Here is a 17,359-nt window from a genome sequence, read left to right as displayed (position 1 = left end):
ATAACTCTCTTAAGGTAGCTAAATGCCTTGTTATCTAATTAGTAACGCGCATAAATAGATTAATAAGATTCCTACTATCCCTATTTACTATCTAGCGAAACTACAGCTAAGGGAACAGGCTTAGCTAAATTAGCAGGGAAAGAAGACCCTATTAAGCTTAACTCTAGTTTAATATTATAAAAAGATATAGGGGGTGTAGAATAGGTAGGAGCTTTAGCGCTAGTAAAATACTACTACCCTTATTGTTTTTTTACTTATTTAATAAAGCAGAGCTAGGCCTTACTACCTAACTTCTAGCGTTTAAGGTCCTTTATAGGCTAATCTAGGTTAAAGATATTGTTAGGTAGGGAGTTTAGCTAGGGTGGTATATCTATTAAACTATAACGCAGGTGTCCTAAGGGGGACTTATAGAGAATAGAAATCTCTAGTAGAGTAAAAGGGTAAAAGTCCCCTTAATTTTAATTTTTAGTGTGAATACAAACTATAAAAGTGTGGCCTATTAATCCTTTAGTCCCTTAAAATTTAAGGCTAGAGGTGCTAGAAAAGTTACTATAGGGATAACTAGCTTATAGCAGCTAAGCGTTTATAGCAATATTGCTTTTTAATCCTTTAATATTAGCTCTTCCTATTATACTAAAGCAGAATTTAGTAAGCGTTAGATTATTTACCTACTAATAGGGAATGTAAGCTAGGTTTAGACTATTATAAGATAGGTTAGTTTTACCCTACTAATAACCTTGCCCTAATAGTAATACTACTTAGTACAAGAGGAACCGCGGTTTTAGATAATTAGTTTTTGCGGCTATCTAACTAGGTATTGCCGCAAAGCTACTATCTGCTAGAGTATAGCTAAACGCCTCTAAGTTAGAATCTATGCTAGAATAGGGTAATTTCTGCCTGCACTAGTTAGATACAAATAGGCCTTTAGCCTAGAACCTTACTAGATTAGCGTTAGTAGCCCTATTAAAGTTAGGGTTGTTAGCTAGTGTATTATAATTATATAGTGCGCAGGATTAAATCCTTTATAGATAACTTAGTTATCTAGCTAGGTCGTGTAAGTAGTTAAGTAGCCTTATTGTTACAAGCTACTAAGCGTAAGCCTGTTACTAGCTTAGTTAAAATTAGGATATTATGCCCTCCTTATTTGCAAAACTGCTGCCTAAATAGCTACTATTAATAGAAGGAAGAGGGCTATAGCGAACAAGTTATATAGTAATTGCAAGATAGAGAGGGCTAGAGCTAGGAGCAATCCTTGCAAAATATACAAAAGAATAGGTTATATGTGTACGTACCTTAGGCAGTTAATATATAGCATAGGAAGATTAAGAAAGGATTTAAGACAATCTATATAGATTTTTAGGCAGTAATCTATAACTTAAGAGCGTTCTATAACTTTTTATTTTTTAGGGGTACTGTTCTATAACTTTATAGCCTTCTATACTTGAAAATTCCTCTAGGCTATTCTATAACTATAGATTATTTAAACCTTTAGGGTATTCTATTAATATTTAAAAAAATACTGTAGGCTATTCTATAAGCTTAGGGCGTTCTATAACTTTAGGGTGTTCTATAACTTTAGGGCGTTCTATAACTTTAGGGCGTTCTATAACTTTAGGGCGTTCTATAACTTTAGGGCGTTCTATAACTTTTTATTTTTTAGGTGTAGTGTTCTATAACTTTAGGGCGTTCTATAACTTTTTCTTTTTTATAGGTAGTGTTCTATAACTTTAGAGCGTTCTATAACTTTTTCTTTTTTAGAGGTAGTATTCTATAACTTTAGGGCGTTCTATAACTTTAGGGCGTTCTACAACTTTTTATTTTTTAGGGGTAGTGTTCTATAACTTTAGGGCGTTCTATAACTTTTTCTTTTTTAGAGGTAGTGTTCTATAACTCTAGGGCGTTCTATAACTTTTTCTTTTTTAGAGGTAGTGTTCTATAACTTTAGGGCGTTCTATAACTTTAGGGCGTTCTATAACTTTTTATTTTTTAGGGGTAGTGTTCTATAACTTTAGGGCGTTCTATAACTTTTTCTTTTTTAGAGGTAGTATTCTATAACTTTAGGGCGTTCTACAACTTTTTATTTTTAGGGGTAGCGTTCTATAACTTTAGGGCGTTCTATAACTTTAGGGCCTTCTATAAGCTTAGGGTGTTCTATAACTTTAGGGCGTTCTATAACTTTAGGGCGTTCTATAACTTTAGGGCGTTCTACAACTTTTTATTTTTTAGGGGTAGTGTTCTATAACTTTAGGGCGTTCTATAACTCTAGGGCGTTCTATAACTTTTTATTTTTTAGGGTTAGTATTCTATAATATTAGAGTGTTCTATAACTTTTTCTTTTTTAGAGGTAGTGTTCTATAATATTAGAGTGTTCTATAACTTTTTCTTTTTTAGAGGTAGTGTTCTATAACTTTAGGGCGTTCTATAACTTTAGGGCGTTCTATAACTTTAGGGCGTTCTATAACTTTTTATTTTTTAGGTGTAGTGTTCTATAACTTTAGGGCGTTCTATAACTTTTTCTTTTTTACAGGTAGTGTTCTATAACTTTAGAGCGTTCTATAACTTTTTCTTTTTTAGAGGTAGTGTTCTATAACTCTAGGGCGTTCTATAACTTTTTCTTTTTTAGAGGTAGTGTTCTATAACTTTAGGGCGTTCTACAACTTTTTATTTTTAGGGGTAGCGTTCTATAACTTTAGGGCGTTCTATAAGCTTAGGGCGTTCTATAACTTTAGGGCGTTCTATAACTTTAGGGCGTTCTATAACTTTTTATTTTTTAGGGTTAGTGTTCTATAACTTTAGCGCGTTCTATACCTTTTATTTATTCTATTACTTTACTCCTTTCTATAACTTTAGACTATTCTATACTGGTAGCTATTATATCCTTTTTATAATACTTATTATATCATACTATTATCTATTATTCTTTACTGTTAAGTATATCCTTATATTTTATAAAACCTTTTCTCTACTAGCTAGTCCTACTATACTTTCTTTTATAACCTACTAGTATTAAATAATACCTTTATATTCTTCTTTTATACTATCTCTATTTCTTGCCTTATCTATTAAGTAGATATAGATAGAGCTAATAGATCTATAGTTAATATAGATATAGTAGTTATAGTAGAGTATAGATATTAGAGTAGATATCCTTATCTATATATTTACCTACTACTAATAAAATTCCAAGTTACTCTTATCTAGCGAATGCGGGTTTATGGTTTATATAGGGCTACGCATGTCTACATAGTTTTATATACAAAAAAGTGTACCTCTAAGCTATTTTCTACTACACTAACCCTGCAACGCGAAAATTAAACTAAAACCTATTCCTATAATATATAAGGAAGGCAAATAGATTCTTAAATACTAAATACCTAACTAACTAACTAAGGTTAAATCTGCTACGCGTAGTTCTTGGATTAGGCAGTTAAACTAGCATTATTAGGCACTAAGGGGGCAATTTTTGCTTATGTCCGCGTCTATACTCCCTATAACTCCCTATTATTAGCGCTCTACGCCTGTTTTAGCAGTAGTTAGACTAAATTTAAAAGTTTTAGTTTTATAATAGCTAGCCTTGTTTCCTAGATTTCTACCTAGTTTAGATTTGCTCTAATTAGTGGGTAATTAGGGGCTTAGAGATTGCTCTTCTACTTAACTAGGCAGGCCTAGGCCTATATACTAAAGCAACCCTGCTATTGCGCCTAGTTTTGTAGTTAGCACCTAAAGTCCTACTATTAAAGTTTTAGTAGTAGGCAAAATTTAGGGTCTATAGATAGCTAGCACTACTAAACTATTTAATAGATCTTAGGGGACAGCCCTACCTAGCATCCGCTCCTAGTAAGCGTAGTAAAGCGTAGGTTTTCTCTACTTAAGGCATGTATATAGCAAGTTTAAACACGCAGAAATACCTATTAGGCTTTATTATAGACTATTCCTTAAGAAACTTAGTAGGGGCAATTAAATTAGTTACTAGTTATAACTAGTGCCTTGTGTGCTGTTATGCTAGTAGCTAGAATTGCTTCTGCGATTTCTTATCACGTACTTTCTGCCTCCTTTTAGGGGTAGTGCTTATGCGCTTTGGCGTATTAGGCATTAGGATTATTACCTAGTTAATTCTACTAGTAGTTATATACTTGTCTTAAAGATTAAGCTATATATATCTAAGTATAAGTAATTATACTATAAAACTGCGAATAGCTTATTAAATTAGTTATCGTTTATTTAATAGTACCTTACTACTTAGATAACTATAGTAATTCTAGAGCTAATACATGCTAAAAACCCTAACTTTAGAAGGGGTGTATTTATTAGATAAAAAACTAACGCCCTTTAGGGCTTCTTAGTAATTTATAATAACTTTATAGATTGCATAGCCTTACGCTAGCAATAGTTTATTCAAATTTCTACCCTATTAACTTTTAATAGTAAGGTATTAGCTTACTATAGTTTTAACGGGTAACGGGGAATTAGGGTTTAATTCTAGAGAGGGAGCCTAAGAAATAGCTACCATATCTAAGGAAGGCAGCAGGCGCGCAAATTACCTAATCCTAGCATAGGGAGGTAGTAACAATAAATACTAATATAGGGCTCTTTTAGGTCTTGTAATTAGAATAAGTATAATTTAAACCTCTTAATAAGGAACAATTAGAGGGCAAGTCTAGTGCTAGCAGCTGCAGTAATTCTAGCTCTAATAGCGTATATTAAAGTTGTTGCAGTTAAAAAGCTTATAGTTAAAACTTAGGTCTAGCTAGCAGGTCTGCCTTACTGCGTGTACTTGTCTAGCCAGGCCTTCCTTCTAGAGAACCTTATGCCCTTTACTAGGCGTGTTAGGGACTAGGACTTTTACTTTAAAAAAATTAGAGTGTTTAAAGTAGGCCTTTGCTTAAATACGTTAGCATAGAATAATAGAATAGGACATATGGTCCTATTTTATTAGTTTCTAGGACCGCTATAATAATTAATAGGGATAGTTAGGGGCATTAGTATTTAATTGTTAGAGGTGAAATTCTTAGATTTATTAAAGACTAACTACTACAAAAGTATTTGCTAAGGATATTTTTATTAATTAGTAAATAAAAGTTAGGGGATTAAAGACAATTAGATACTGTCGTAGTCTTAACTATAAACTATGCTAACTAGGGATTAGGTGATGTTCTTTTTCTAACTCGCTTGGCACCTTACAAGAAATTAAAGTTTTTAGGTTCTAGGGGGAGTATGGTCGTTAGGCTAAAACTTAAAGAAATTAACGGGAGGGCACTACTAGGCGTAGAGCCTGCGGCTTAATTTAACTTAACATAGGGAAACTTACTAGGTCTAGATAAAATAAGGATTAATAGATTAAGAGCTCTTTCTTAATTTTTTAGGTGGTAGTGCATAGCTATTCTTAGTTAGTAGAGTGATTTGTCTACTTAATTGCAATAACAAACAAGACCTTAACCTGCTAAATAGCTAGGCTAGCTTTAGCTAGTCGCTAGCTTCTTAGAGGGACTATTAGCTTAAGCTAATTAAAGTTTAAGGCAATAACAGGTCTATAATACCCTTAGATGTTCTAGGCCACACGCGCGCTACACTAATAGAGCTAACAAGTTCTTTACCTTAACTAAAAGGTCTAGGTAATCTTATTAAACTCTATTGTGCTAGGGATAGAGCATTGCAATTATTACTCTTTAATAAGGAATACCTAGTAAGCGCGTGTTATTAGCATGCGTTAATTACGTCCCTGCCCTTTGTACACACCACCTATTGCTACTACTAATTAAATAGCTTAGTAAGGCCTTTAGACTAGCTTAGGGAGGTTAGCAATAACTACCCTAAGCTAGAAAGTTTGTTAAACTTAGTTATTTAGAGGAAGTAAAAGTTATAATAAGGTTTCTGTAGGTAAACCTATAGAAGGATTATTACCTATTTTTAAAGTACTACCGCCTTAATTAGTAGCGGCAGTCTACTTTGATTCTGCCTATGTTTTTTGCGTACTATTTGTTTCCTTAGTAGGCTTACCTACTAATTAGATCCCCTAAAACCACTTGCAATTATAGTTAGCGTTAGTAATAATATAATAAATTATAACTTTTAACAATAGATCTCTTGGTTCTAGTATTAATAAAGAATGCAGCGAAATGCAATAAGTAGTGTAAATTATAGAATTTAGTAAATTATTAAATCTTTAAACGCATATTGCGCCCCTTAGTATTCTATAGGGCATGCCTGTTTAAGCGTTATTTGTACCCTTAAGCTCTACTTAGTATTAGGTGTTTATTCTACTTAGGACTCGCCTTAAAATAATTAGTAGCTAGCACATTAGCCTAGAGCGCAGCATATTTTGCGCCTCTTATTATAGTTATTAGCATCTATTAAGACACTTTTTAAGCTCTTAACCTTAGATTAGGTAGGGATACCCGCTAAACTTAAGCATATTAATAAGTAGAGGAAAAGAAACTAATAGGGATTGCCCTAGTAATAGCAAGTAAAGTGGCAACAGCTTAAATTTAAAATCTGGCTCTTTTAGGGTCTAAGTTGTAATTTGCAGAGGGCGCTTTAGCGTTAGCAGCAGTCTAAGTTCCTTAGAACAGGACGTTATAGAGGGTAAGAATCCTATACGTAGTCGCTAGCCTTCGCTGTGTAAAGCCCCTTTAACAAGTTAAGTTATTTAGGAATATAGCTCTAAATAGGAGGTAAATTTCTTCTAAAGCTAAATACTAGCTAGAGACTAATAGCGCATAAGTAGAGTAATTAAAAAATAAAAAGCACTTTAAAAAGAGAGTTAAATAGCACGTGAAATTGTTAAAAGGGAAGCGCTTGCAGTTAGACTTGCCTATAGTTACTTATCTAGGCTTTTATCTAGTGCACTCTTCTATAGGCAGGCTAGTATTAGTTTAGGCAGTTAGATAAAGGTCTCTATTACGTACCTCCCTTTAGGGAGGCCTTATAGGGGAGACAACATGCAACTAGCCTAGACTAAGGTCTGCGCATCTACTAGGATGCTAGCGTAATAGCTATAAGCGGCCTGTCTTAAAACATAGACTAAGGAGTCTAATATCTATGCAAGTGTTTAGGTGTTAAGCCTAGACGCGTAATAAAAGTAAACAGAGGTAGCAACCCTTTTAGGGTGCACTATTAACTAATCCTAATGTCTTTAGAAGGATTTAAGTAAGAGTATAGCTATTAGGACCTAAAAGATAGTGAACTATACTTAAATAGGGTAAAGCTAGAGGAAACTCTAGTAGAGGCTCGCAGTAGTTCTAACATGCAAATTAATCATTAAATTTAGGTTTAGGGGCAAAAGACTAATTAAACTATCTAGTAGCTAGTTCCTACTAAAGTTTCCCTTAGGATAGCAGTAACGTATTTAGTTTTATAAGGTAAAGTAAATAATTAGAGGCCTAGGGGTTAAAATAACCTTTACCTATTCTTAAACTTTAAATATATAAGAAGTCCTTATTACTTAATTAAACGTAGACACTTAAATATACTATTACTAGTAGGCTATTTTTAGTAAGCAGAACTAGCAATATAGGATAAACTAAACATAGGGTTAAGGTGCTAGAATGCACGCTTATTAGATACTACAAAAGGTGTTAGTTTATCTAGATAGCAGGATAGTAGCTATAGAAGTTAGAATCTACTAAGGAGTATATAATAACTTACCTACTAAATAAACTAGCCCTAAAAATAGATAGCGCTTAAGCGTGTTACCTATACCCTGCTGCTAGGGCAAGATTTAAGCCCTAGCAAGTAGGCAGGCGTAGAGGCTCGTGACGAAGCCTTAGGGGTAACCTTAGGTAGAACAGCCTCTAGTGCAGATCTTAGTAGTAGTAGCAAATACTTAAATAAGAACTTTAAGGACTAAAGTAAGGAAAGGTTCTGTGTAAACAGTAGTTAGACACAGGTTAGTTAATCCTAAGAGATAGGGTAATTCTATTTTAATATTAGTGCTTACGCTGCGCCCTTAAAAGGGAAGCTAGTTAATATTCTAGCACCTAGATATAGATTCTCTGCGGCAACGCAACTAAGAGCAGAGACCTTAGCAGGAGCCCTAAGAAGAGTTCTCTTTTCTTCTTAATAGTCTGTTACCCTAAAATTAGTTTATCTAGAGCTAGGGTTTAATAGCTAGAAGAGTGCTACACTTTTATAGCATTTAGTACGCTCCTAATAAGCCTTAAAAATCTACTTAAAGAAATAGTTTTTACGCTAGGTTATACTTATAACTATAGCAGGTCTCTAAGGTAAAAAGCCTCTAGTTAATAGAATAATATAGATAAGGGAAGTTAGCAAAATAGATCTATAACTTTAGGAAAAGGATTAGCTCTAAGGGTTAGGTACGTTAGGCCTTAGGGAGAAGCCTCTAGCGCAGAAGGGCACTAACTGCAAGGTAGGCGCCTCTTAGCGCTAGGGTGCAGACACCCTTAGTAGGTTTTAGCTATCTAGCGTATGTTTAACAACTAACTTAGAACTAGTATAGATAAGGGGAATCTAACTATCTAATTAAAATATAGCATTATAATAGCTAGAAAGTAGTATTAATATAATATAATTTCTGCCTAGTACTCTAAATATTAAAGTAAAGAGATTTAACTAAGCGCGGGTAAATAGTAGGAGTAACTATAACTCTCTTAAGGTAGCTAAATACCATATTATCTAATTAGTAACGCGCATAAATAGATTAACAAGATTCCTACTATCCCTATCTACTATCTAGCAAAACTATAGCTAAGGGAACAGGCTTAGCTAAATTAGCGGGGAAAGAAGACCCTATTAAGCTTAACTCTAGTTTAATATTATAAAAAGATATAGGGGGTGTAGAATAGGTAGGAGCTTTAGCGCTAGTAAAATACTACTACCCTTATTATGTTTTTACTTATTTAATAAAGCAGAGCTAGGCCTTACTACCTAACTTCTAGCGTTTAAGGTCCTTTATAGGCTAATCTAGGTTAAAGATATTATTAGGTAGGGAGTTTAGCTAGGGTGGCATATCTATTAAACTATAACGTAGGTGTCCTAAGGGGGACTTATAGAGAATAGAAATCTCTAGTAGAGTAAAAGGGTAAAAGTCCCCTTAATTTTAATTTTTAGTGTGAATATAAACTATAAAAGTGTAGCCTATTAATCCTTTAGTCCCTTAAAATTTAAGGCTAAAGGTGCTAGAAAAGTTACTATAGGGATAACTAGCTTGTGGCAGCCAAGCGTTTATAGCAACGTTGCTTTTTAATCCTTTAATATTAGCTCTTCCTATTATACTAAAGTAGAATTTAGTAAGCGTTAGATTATTTACCTACTAATAGGGAATGTAAGCTAGGTTTAGACTGTCGTAAGATAGGTTAGTTTTACCCTACTAATAACCTTGCCCTAATAGTAATACCGCTTAGTACGAGAGGAACTGCGGTTTTAGATAATTAGTTTTTGCGGCTATCTAACTAGGTATTGCCGCGAAGCTACTATCTGCTAGATTATAGCTAAACGCCTCTAAGTTAGAATCTATGCTAGAATAGGGTGATTTCTGCCTACACTAGTTAGATATAAATAGGCCTTTAGCCTAGAACCTTACTAGATTAGCGTTAGCAGCCCTATTAAAGTTAGGGTTGTTAGCTAGTGTATTATAATTATATAGTGCGCAGGATTAAATCCTTTATAAATAACTTAGTTATCTAGCTAGGTTGTGTAAGTAGTTAAGTAGCCTTGTTGTTACGAGCTACTAAGCGTAAGCCTGTTGCTAGCTTAGTTAAAATTAGGATATTATACCCTCCTTATTTGCAAAACTACTGCCTAAACAGCTGCTATTAATAGAAGGAAGAGGGCTATAGCAAACAAGTTATATAGTAATTGCAAGATAGAGAGGGCTAGAGCTAGGAGCAATCCTTGCAAAATATACAAAAGAATAGGTTATATATGTACGTACCTTAGGCAGTTAATATATAGTATAGGAAGATTAAGAAAGGATTTAAGATAATCTATATAGATTTTTAGGCAGTGATCTATAACTTAAGAGCGTTCTATAACTTTTTATTTTTTAGGGGTACTATTCTATAACTTTATAGCCTTCTATACTTAAAAATTCCTCTAGGCTATTCTATAACTATAGATTATTTAAACCTTTAGGGTATTCTATTAATATTTAAAAAAATCCTGTAGGCTATTCTATAAGCTTAGGGCGTTCTATAACTTTAGGGCGTTCTATAACTTTTTATTTTTTAGGGTAGTGTTCTATAACTTTAGGGCGTTTATAACTTTTTCTTTTTTAGAGGTAGTGTTCTATAACTTTAGGGCGTTCTATAACTTTAGGGCGTTCTACAACTTTTTATTTTTTAGGGGTAGTGTTCTATAACTTTAGGGCGTTCTATAACTTTTTTTTTTTAGAGGTAGTGTTCTATAACTTTAGGGCGTTCTATAACTTTTTATTTTTTAGGGGTAGTGTTCTATAACTTTAGGGCGTTCTATAACTTTTTCTTTTTTAGAGGTAGTGTTCTATAATATTAGGGCGTTCTATAACTTTTTATTTTTTAGGGGTAGTGTTCTATAACTCTAGGGCGTTCTATAACTTTTTCTTTTTTAGAGGTAGTGTTCTATAACTTTAGGGCGTTCTATAACTTTTTATTTTTTAGGGGTAGTGTTCTATAACTCTAGGGCGTTCTATAACTTTTTATTTTTTAGGGTTAGTATTCTATAATATTAGAGTGTTCTATAACTTTTTCTTTTTTAGAGGTAGTGTTCTATAACTTTAGGGCGTTCTATAACTTTAGGGCGTTCTGTAACTTTAGGGCGTTCTATAACTTTAGGGCGTTCTATAACTTTAGGGCGTTCTATAACTTTAGGGCGTTCTATAATTTTAGGGCGTTCTACAACTTTTTATTTTTTAGGGGTAGTGTTCTATAACTTTAGGGCGTTCTATAACTTTTTCTTTTTTAGAGGTAGTGTTCTATAACTTTAGAGCGTTCTATAACTTTTTCTTTTTTAGAGGTAGTGTTCTATAATATTAGGGCGTTCTATAACTTTTTATTTTTTAGGGGTACTATTCTATAACTTTATAGCCTTCTATACTTAAAGATTCCTCTAGGCTATTCTATAACTATAGATTATTTAAACCTTTAGGGTATTCTATTAATATTTAAAAAAATCCTATAGGCTATTCTATAAGCTTAGGGCGTTCTATAACTTTAGGGCGTTCTATAACTTTAGGGCGTTCTATAACTTTTTATTTTTTAGGGTTAGTGTTCTATAACTTTAGCGCGTTCTATACCTTTTATTTATTCTATTACTTTAGTCCTTTCTATAACTTTAGACTATTCTATACTAGTAGCTATTATATCCTTTTTATAATACTTATTATATCATACTATTATCTATTATTCTTTACTGTTAAGTATATCCTTATATTTTATAAAACCTTTTCTCTACTAGCTAGTCCTACTATACTTTCTTTTATAACCTACTAGTATTAAATAATACCTTTATATTCTTCTTTTATACTATCTCTATTTCTTGCCTTATATATTAAGTAGATATAGATAGAGCTAATATATCTATAGTTAATATAGATACAGTAGTTATAGTAGAGTATAGATATTAGAGTAGATATCCTTATCTATATATTTACCTACTACTAATAAAATTCTAAGTTACTCTTATCTAGCGAATACGGGTTTATAGTTTGTATAGGGCTACGTATATCTACACAGTTTTATATATAAAAAAGTGTACCTCTAAGCTATTTTCTACTACACTAACCCTGTAACGCAAAAATTAAACTAAAACCCGTTCCTATAATATATAAGGAGGGTAAATAGATTCTTAAATACTAAATACCTAACTAACTAACTAAGGTTAAATCTACTACGCGTAGTTCTTAGATTAGGCAGTTAAACTAGCGTTATTAGGCACTAAGGGGGCAATTTTTGCTCGTGTCCGCGTCTATACTCCCTACAACTCCCTATTGTTAGCGCTCTGCGCCTATTTTAGTGGCAGTTAGACTAAATTTAAAAGTTTTAGTTTTATAATAGCTAGCCTTGTTTCCTAGATTTCTGCCTAGTTTAGATTCGCTCTAATTAGTAGGTAATTAGGGGCTTAGAGATTACTCTTCTACTTAACTAGGCAGGCCTAGGCCTATATACTAAAGCAACCCTGCTATTGCGCCTAGTTTTATAGTTGGCACCTAAAGTCCTACTATTAAAGTTTTAGCAGTAGGCAAAATTTAGGGTCTGTAGATAGCTAGCACTACTAAACTATTCAACAGATCTTGGGGGACAGCCCTGCCTAGCATCCGCTCCTAGTAAGCGTAGCAAAGCGTGGGTTTTCTCCACTTGAGGCATGTATGTGGCGAGTTTAAACACGCGGATTTAGTAGGGTAAATATAGTAGAGCTAGGAGGCCTAGAAAGTACGCTAGTCCTAAATAGGTATCTAAAGGGTGCGCTAATTTTACCCTTTAGATATATTAACTAATTAGAGGAGCTAGAGGTAAAGAGCCCTATACTAGGTTAGCGTAATATACGCGCGATGCTAGAAGTACTTAATACCTAAGTAAGGCTCTAATTTAGACAAAACTTAGAAAGGTATAGAAAAGATTTAGTTATATAAGAAGAAAAAGACAAGTCTTATACTAACTAGGAATTAAATTAGATAACTCTCTATATAGAACTACTAACCTACTAGACTAGTATAAGAGGGAATATAGTAAACTACCTAATTAATATAGAGGTATAAATAAATCTCTTAAGATTAAGTGCTATATAGGCGTTATAGGTACCTATTAAGACACTAACCTAGACCCTAGGGTATACGTAGGGGGTAGTTATAGCTAACAGCAGGATAGACCTATTTCTTAGAACCGCGTGGAATGTGCTAGTATATATAGGGGAGGTAGAGACCCTAACTTATTTTAGGGTAATTACAAACCTAACCTACTTAGCTATATTAGGAGGGCTATAGTGTACCTCTACTAGGCTAGCTATTTAGTACAATATCTATAGGAGGGTTACCTGCTAGGTGCTATCCTTAAATAGGGAAAGGAATATAGTCTTTATAGCCTTAGATCTAAAGCTTGAAGATAGAGATAAAATAGAAGAGGAAGACGAGTTAGAAAACTAATAGCAGGACCCTTGCTTAGGAAAGAGATCCTATAAAATTAATACCTAGGAGATAAATACTATATAGTAGAACATGTAGCATATTTAAAATTTCTACAAGAGGCAGACTATATAGAGCTATAAGCTGGATTTAGTAAATATAGATAACTATTTACCTTAGAAGATAAAAAGATACTAGAAAAATAGGCAGCATAAACTATAGGATATAGTGTAGGGGCAAGCGAAGACCTATAGGCTATCTAAGAGCTAAACCTAATATTAGTAATATATAAGCTAAATTAAGGTGTATAATAAAAAGTAGCGCAAATAGTTACTAAGGTAAGCACTAAGTATAAAAAAGTTAGCAAGAAAATCTAACTAGTAGATAACCTAAAAGAGAAGGATAAGGATATAGAGTTTAGAAGGGAGGACTAGAAAATAGTAGCTAAGGAAAACTAACTACTAAAGCTTAGTATTCGCGAAAGAGTTAACCTTAGCCCTTTTAACTATCTTTTTAAGAAAAGATATATATTATTTCTAAGAGGGTCTAGGCTAACTACTAAGAGGATGCAAGAATAGAAATTTAGTCTAGACTTATTAGTAGTAGAAAGGAATCTGTTTTAAGAAATAATTCTTAATAGAGAAGTAGCTATTGCCTTTAACTTTAGAGAAAGTAGACATATTACTTAAGATATTAGCCTACCTTACTAAATAAAGATAATCCTATATAAAGTATAGTAAATACGCAGTTTCCTAGTAGCTAAGGCTATAGAAGAAGAATTTATTTAGATATTAGAAGAGTGTCTAGATTAAGGAACACTTAAGAGGTGTAATAGTCTATACTAGAACCTATATTTCTTAGTAGTAAAGAAAGATAGGAAGTACTAACTAGTCTAAAATACTATCTATATAAACAAGGTTAGCTAGAGGGACGTAAACCTACCTCTAACTATAGATAAATTCTCTAAGAAATTTGCTAGGTGCAAGATATTATCCCTAATAGACATGTTTTTAGGATATAACTAGATTACCCTTTACCTAGATAGTAGAGATATAACTACTATACACACCCCTATTAGCCTACTATAATCCTACACTATAGTATAAGGAGCAATAAACTTAGTAGTAGCCTTTTAGAGAATTATAATAAAAATACTACGTAATTATTCCCCTTATATAATGCTATTTATAGATAATATAACTATAGGGGGGCCTAAGACTAACTATAGGGGTAAAGAGGCGCTTCCTAGGGTCTAGAGATTTGTGCTTAAGTATGTGCAGTAGCTTAACTAAGTCCTAGCAGATATTAAGCAAGTAGGGGGTATAGTTTTAGGAAAGAAATATTATTAGGGTATAGCTTATCTTAGTATTATAGGCTATAAGATTAGTTTTAAAGGAAGATACCCTAACTATATAAAGGTAGAAAAGATTGTAAAATAGCTAGAATGCAGAAATATAAAGGAAGTCTAGATATTTATTAGGATCTATGTCTACTACTAGATATAAGTTCCTAGCTTTGCTATCTAAGTAAAGCTATTATTTATACTCCTGCAAGGCAACACTAGGTAGATATAGGAAGAACTATAGAGGGAAGTAATAAAAGAGCTTAAGCATTTTATTACTACAGCACTAGCCCTAATAACTATTAATTACAAGACTAGAGGAACTATCTACCTTATAGTAGACGCTAGTAGGGAAGGCGTAGGAGCTTCCCTAGAATAAATAGGACTAGATAGAAGGTAACACCTATGCTAGTTTAAAAGCACTGTATAGTTAAAGTCTAAAGCAAAGTAGCACTCTACTAAGCTAGAGTATAGAGTAGTGCTATAGGCCCTAAAAAAGTTTAGAGTTTAGCTCTATAGAACACTATTTATAATTAAGATAGACGCTTAAACCTTAATTACTTAGCTTAATTAGTCCTTAAGCAAAATACTAGGAGGAGTAATAAATAGGTGGCTTGCTGCTATTTTAGTATAGGACTTTAAAATTTAACATGTTCTAGGTAAGAAGAATATAGTTATAGATACTCTATCACAATATCTAAAAGAGGATAAATAGGAACCCCCTAATAAAACTAAAGATAATATTAAAGACTTTATTAAGCATATAATTGCTAACGTTAAGTTATATAATCTAATAAAGGATAAAGTACTACGTCCTAAATATAGCGCTAAATTAGAAGGAATTGCCTAGTTTCTAGTTAGGTTTAAAATCCTAGACATTCTATAGAAGGAGTTAAGGGTATAGAAGAAACAAGTATTAAACTTCTTTATAAGAGATAGGTTCCTCTTCTGCAAGATATCTTAAAATATAGTAGTAAGACAAGTAGTTAATAATAAAGATATTAGGATTGCTACTATATAGGAAATACATCGCCTTATTAGTTACTATAGGGTAAATGCTATCTACTTAATAATAGCTTAGCGATATTAGTAGGAAAGGATATATAAGATAGTAAGGCTTACTTTACGCACGTGTTATAAGTATTAGAAATAAAGTAGCAAGAAAAAGGTTAATATACTTACTAACACCTACTCCTATGCGCTATAGGAGATAGTAGCTATTAATATAGTCTACATGCCTTATAATTCTAGGAAATAATTCCTAGTAATAGCCTAGGACTATTTAAGTAGGTGGCCTAAAGCATAAGTATTACTAAATAATAGATTAAAAACTATTACTAAATTTATATTTAAAGACATCCTATATAGATAGAGTATAGCGCAAAGGATTATAGTTAATAAGGGGCCTAACTTCTAAAAAGTTATTTATAATTTAGCTACTATTTATAGTATACGTAGGGTTTAGATCTCTGCCTATAACCCTTAGGCTAATAGAAAAATTAAAGGAGGATATAAACTAATTATTAACGCACTTGCAAAGCTCTAGGGGAGCTAAGTCTCTAATCTACTAATAGTACTCCTAGCTAACTAAATATCTATTTAAGAAAATACTAGATACTCTATATACTAGCTAGTTACTAGTTAGAACCTAGTGCTCCCTATTAAACTAGCTCTTCTAATATAGCAGACGCTTCCCTTTAGGCAGATAATAGATAGGGCTTAGCTACTAGTAGTAAGGGCCGCCTAGGTTAACCTAAGAGATTAGTTTCTTAAGGATATAGTATTAAGAATTAATAGGCTACGCTTATAGAAGAAAGAATATTAGGATAACTACAAGGAAATTTAAAGAGAGGAAATTAGCCCTAGCTTACTAGTACTACTATAGGATTTTGTCTACTAGATAGATATATCTAGAGATAGGAAACTTAGTAATAAATAGCTAGGTCTATACCTAGTAGTGTAGTGCTTTCTAGAGTTAGGGATATATTAGCTAAAAGATTTAGATAGAAGTAAGTTTATATATATAATACTAGGCTAGAGGGTAAAGATCTTCTACTAAAGAAGCTAGGATAAGGTAAACTAGGAAGACTAAGGACTTATAAAGTTATAGGATAGGGCACTATAGGAAAATAGGTATATCTTCTAAGCGCCGCCTACGTAGTTTAATAAGTTAGGTATAGAGGGAAGAGAAGAAAATAAGGAAGTTAAATTAGAGAATTAGGACTAGGAAATCCTGCAACTAGATATAGGTAGTCCTACTCTTAAGATTAGGCCTAGGACGCTCTTAGATAAAGAATAAGCAGAATACTAATATTTTAACCTCTTAGATTCTAGCAAAAGTAATTAAGAGGAAGATAATTAATAATTAAGAGTTAATAGTATTAATACTTTAGTGTTAAAACTTAGGAAAAAGATGCGCTATAGGACGGGCGTAAGATTAGTAGGGGGAAGGTAGGAAGCGCGCTAGTCCTAAATAGGTATCTAAAGGGTGCGCTAATTTCACCCTTTAGATATACAACGCTCTAATTAGCTATACTAACTACCTACCTGCGCGCAGATAAGCAATTATAATAAGGATAATAAGAAAGTAAAGGTAGAAGGGTAATAAATAAGTAAAGGTAGAAGGATAATAAACAAGTAAAGGTGGAATAAAGTAAAGGTAGGAGAATAATAGGAAGGCGCAAGTATAATAGGAAGGCACGCGTGTTCCTGTATATATTCTACCTGCGCCGCTGCTACTATAATAAACTACACTAAAAACTTTAGATATCTAACAAAACCACAAGTATCTAATAAAGCTACTACTAGAAGATCCTAAATAAAATAACAAACCCTAAATAGTTATTAGAAGTCTAGAAAGGAAAATAGCTAGTAGTTAAGCTAGGCTTACTAGGATCCCTAATATTAACAGGCTCCCTATAGTCCCTAAGGTTAAGCCTACAACCTAGAGGGTTATAGCTATA

At 32.9% G+C, this 17,359-nt stretch overlaps 2 non-coding genes across 2 annotated transcripts; both read left to right on the top strand.

Moving 5' to 3' along the window:
* The first annotated feature begins 4,103 nt into the window (after positions 1-4,103).
* IAQ61_001557 lies at positions 4,104-5,900 on the top strand. Its single transcript, XR_010715454.1, has one exon. It is a non-coding gene; the product is annotated as an 18S ribosomal RNA (ribosomal RNA).
* Positions 5,901-6,065: 165 nt separating this feature from the next.
* Positions 6,066-12,166, top strand: IAQ61_001556. The gene has a single exon (XR_010715453.1). It is a non-coding gene; the product is annotated as a 28S ribosomal RNA (ribosomal RNA).
* Positions 12,167-17,359: the final 5,193 nt, after the last annotated feature.

The sequence above is a fragment of the Plenodomus lingam genome (assembly GCF_022343315.1).
Source record: "Plenodomus lingam strain CAN1 chromosome Unknown contig_12, whole genome shotgun sequence".
Classification (NCBI taxonomy): domain Eukaryota; kingdom Fungi; phylum Ascomycota; class Dothideomycetes; order Pleosporales; family Leptosphaeriaceae; genus Plenodomus; species Plenodomus lingam.
The sequence above is the reverse complement of the archived record's forward strand: the minus strand, read 5'-3'. Positions and strand labels throughout refer to the sequence as shown.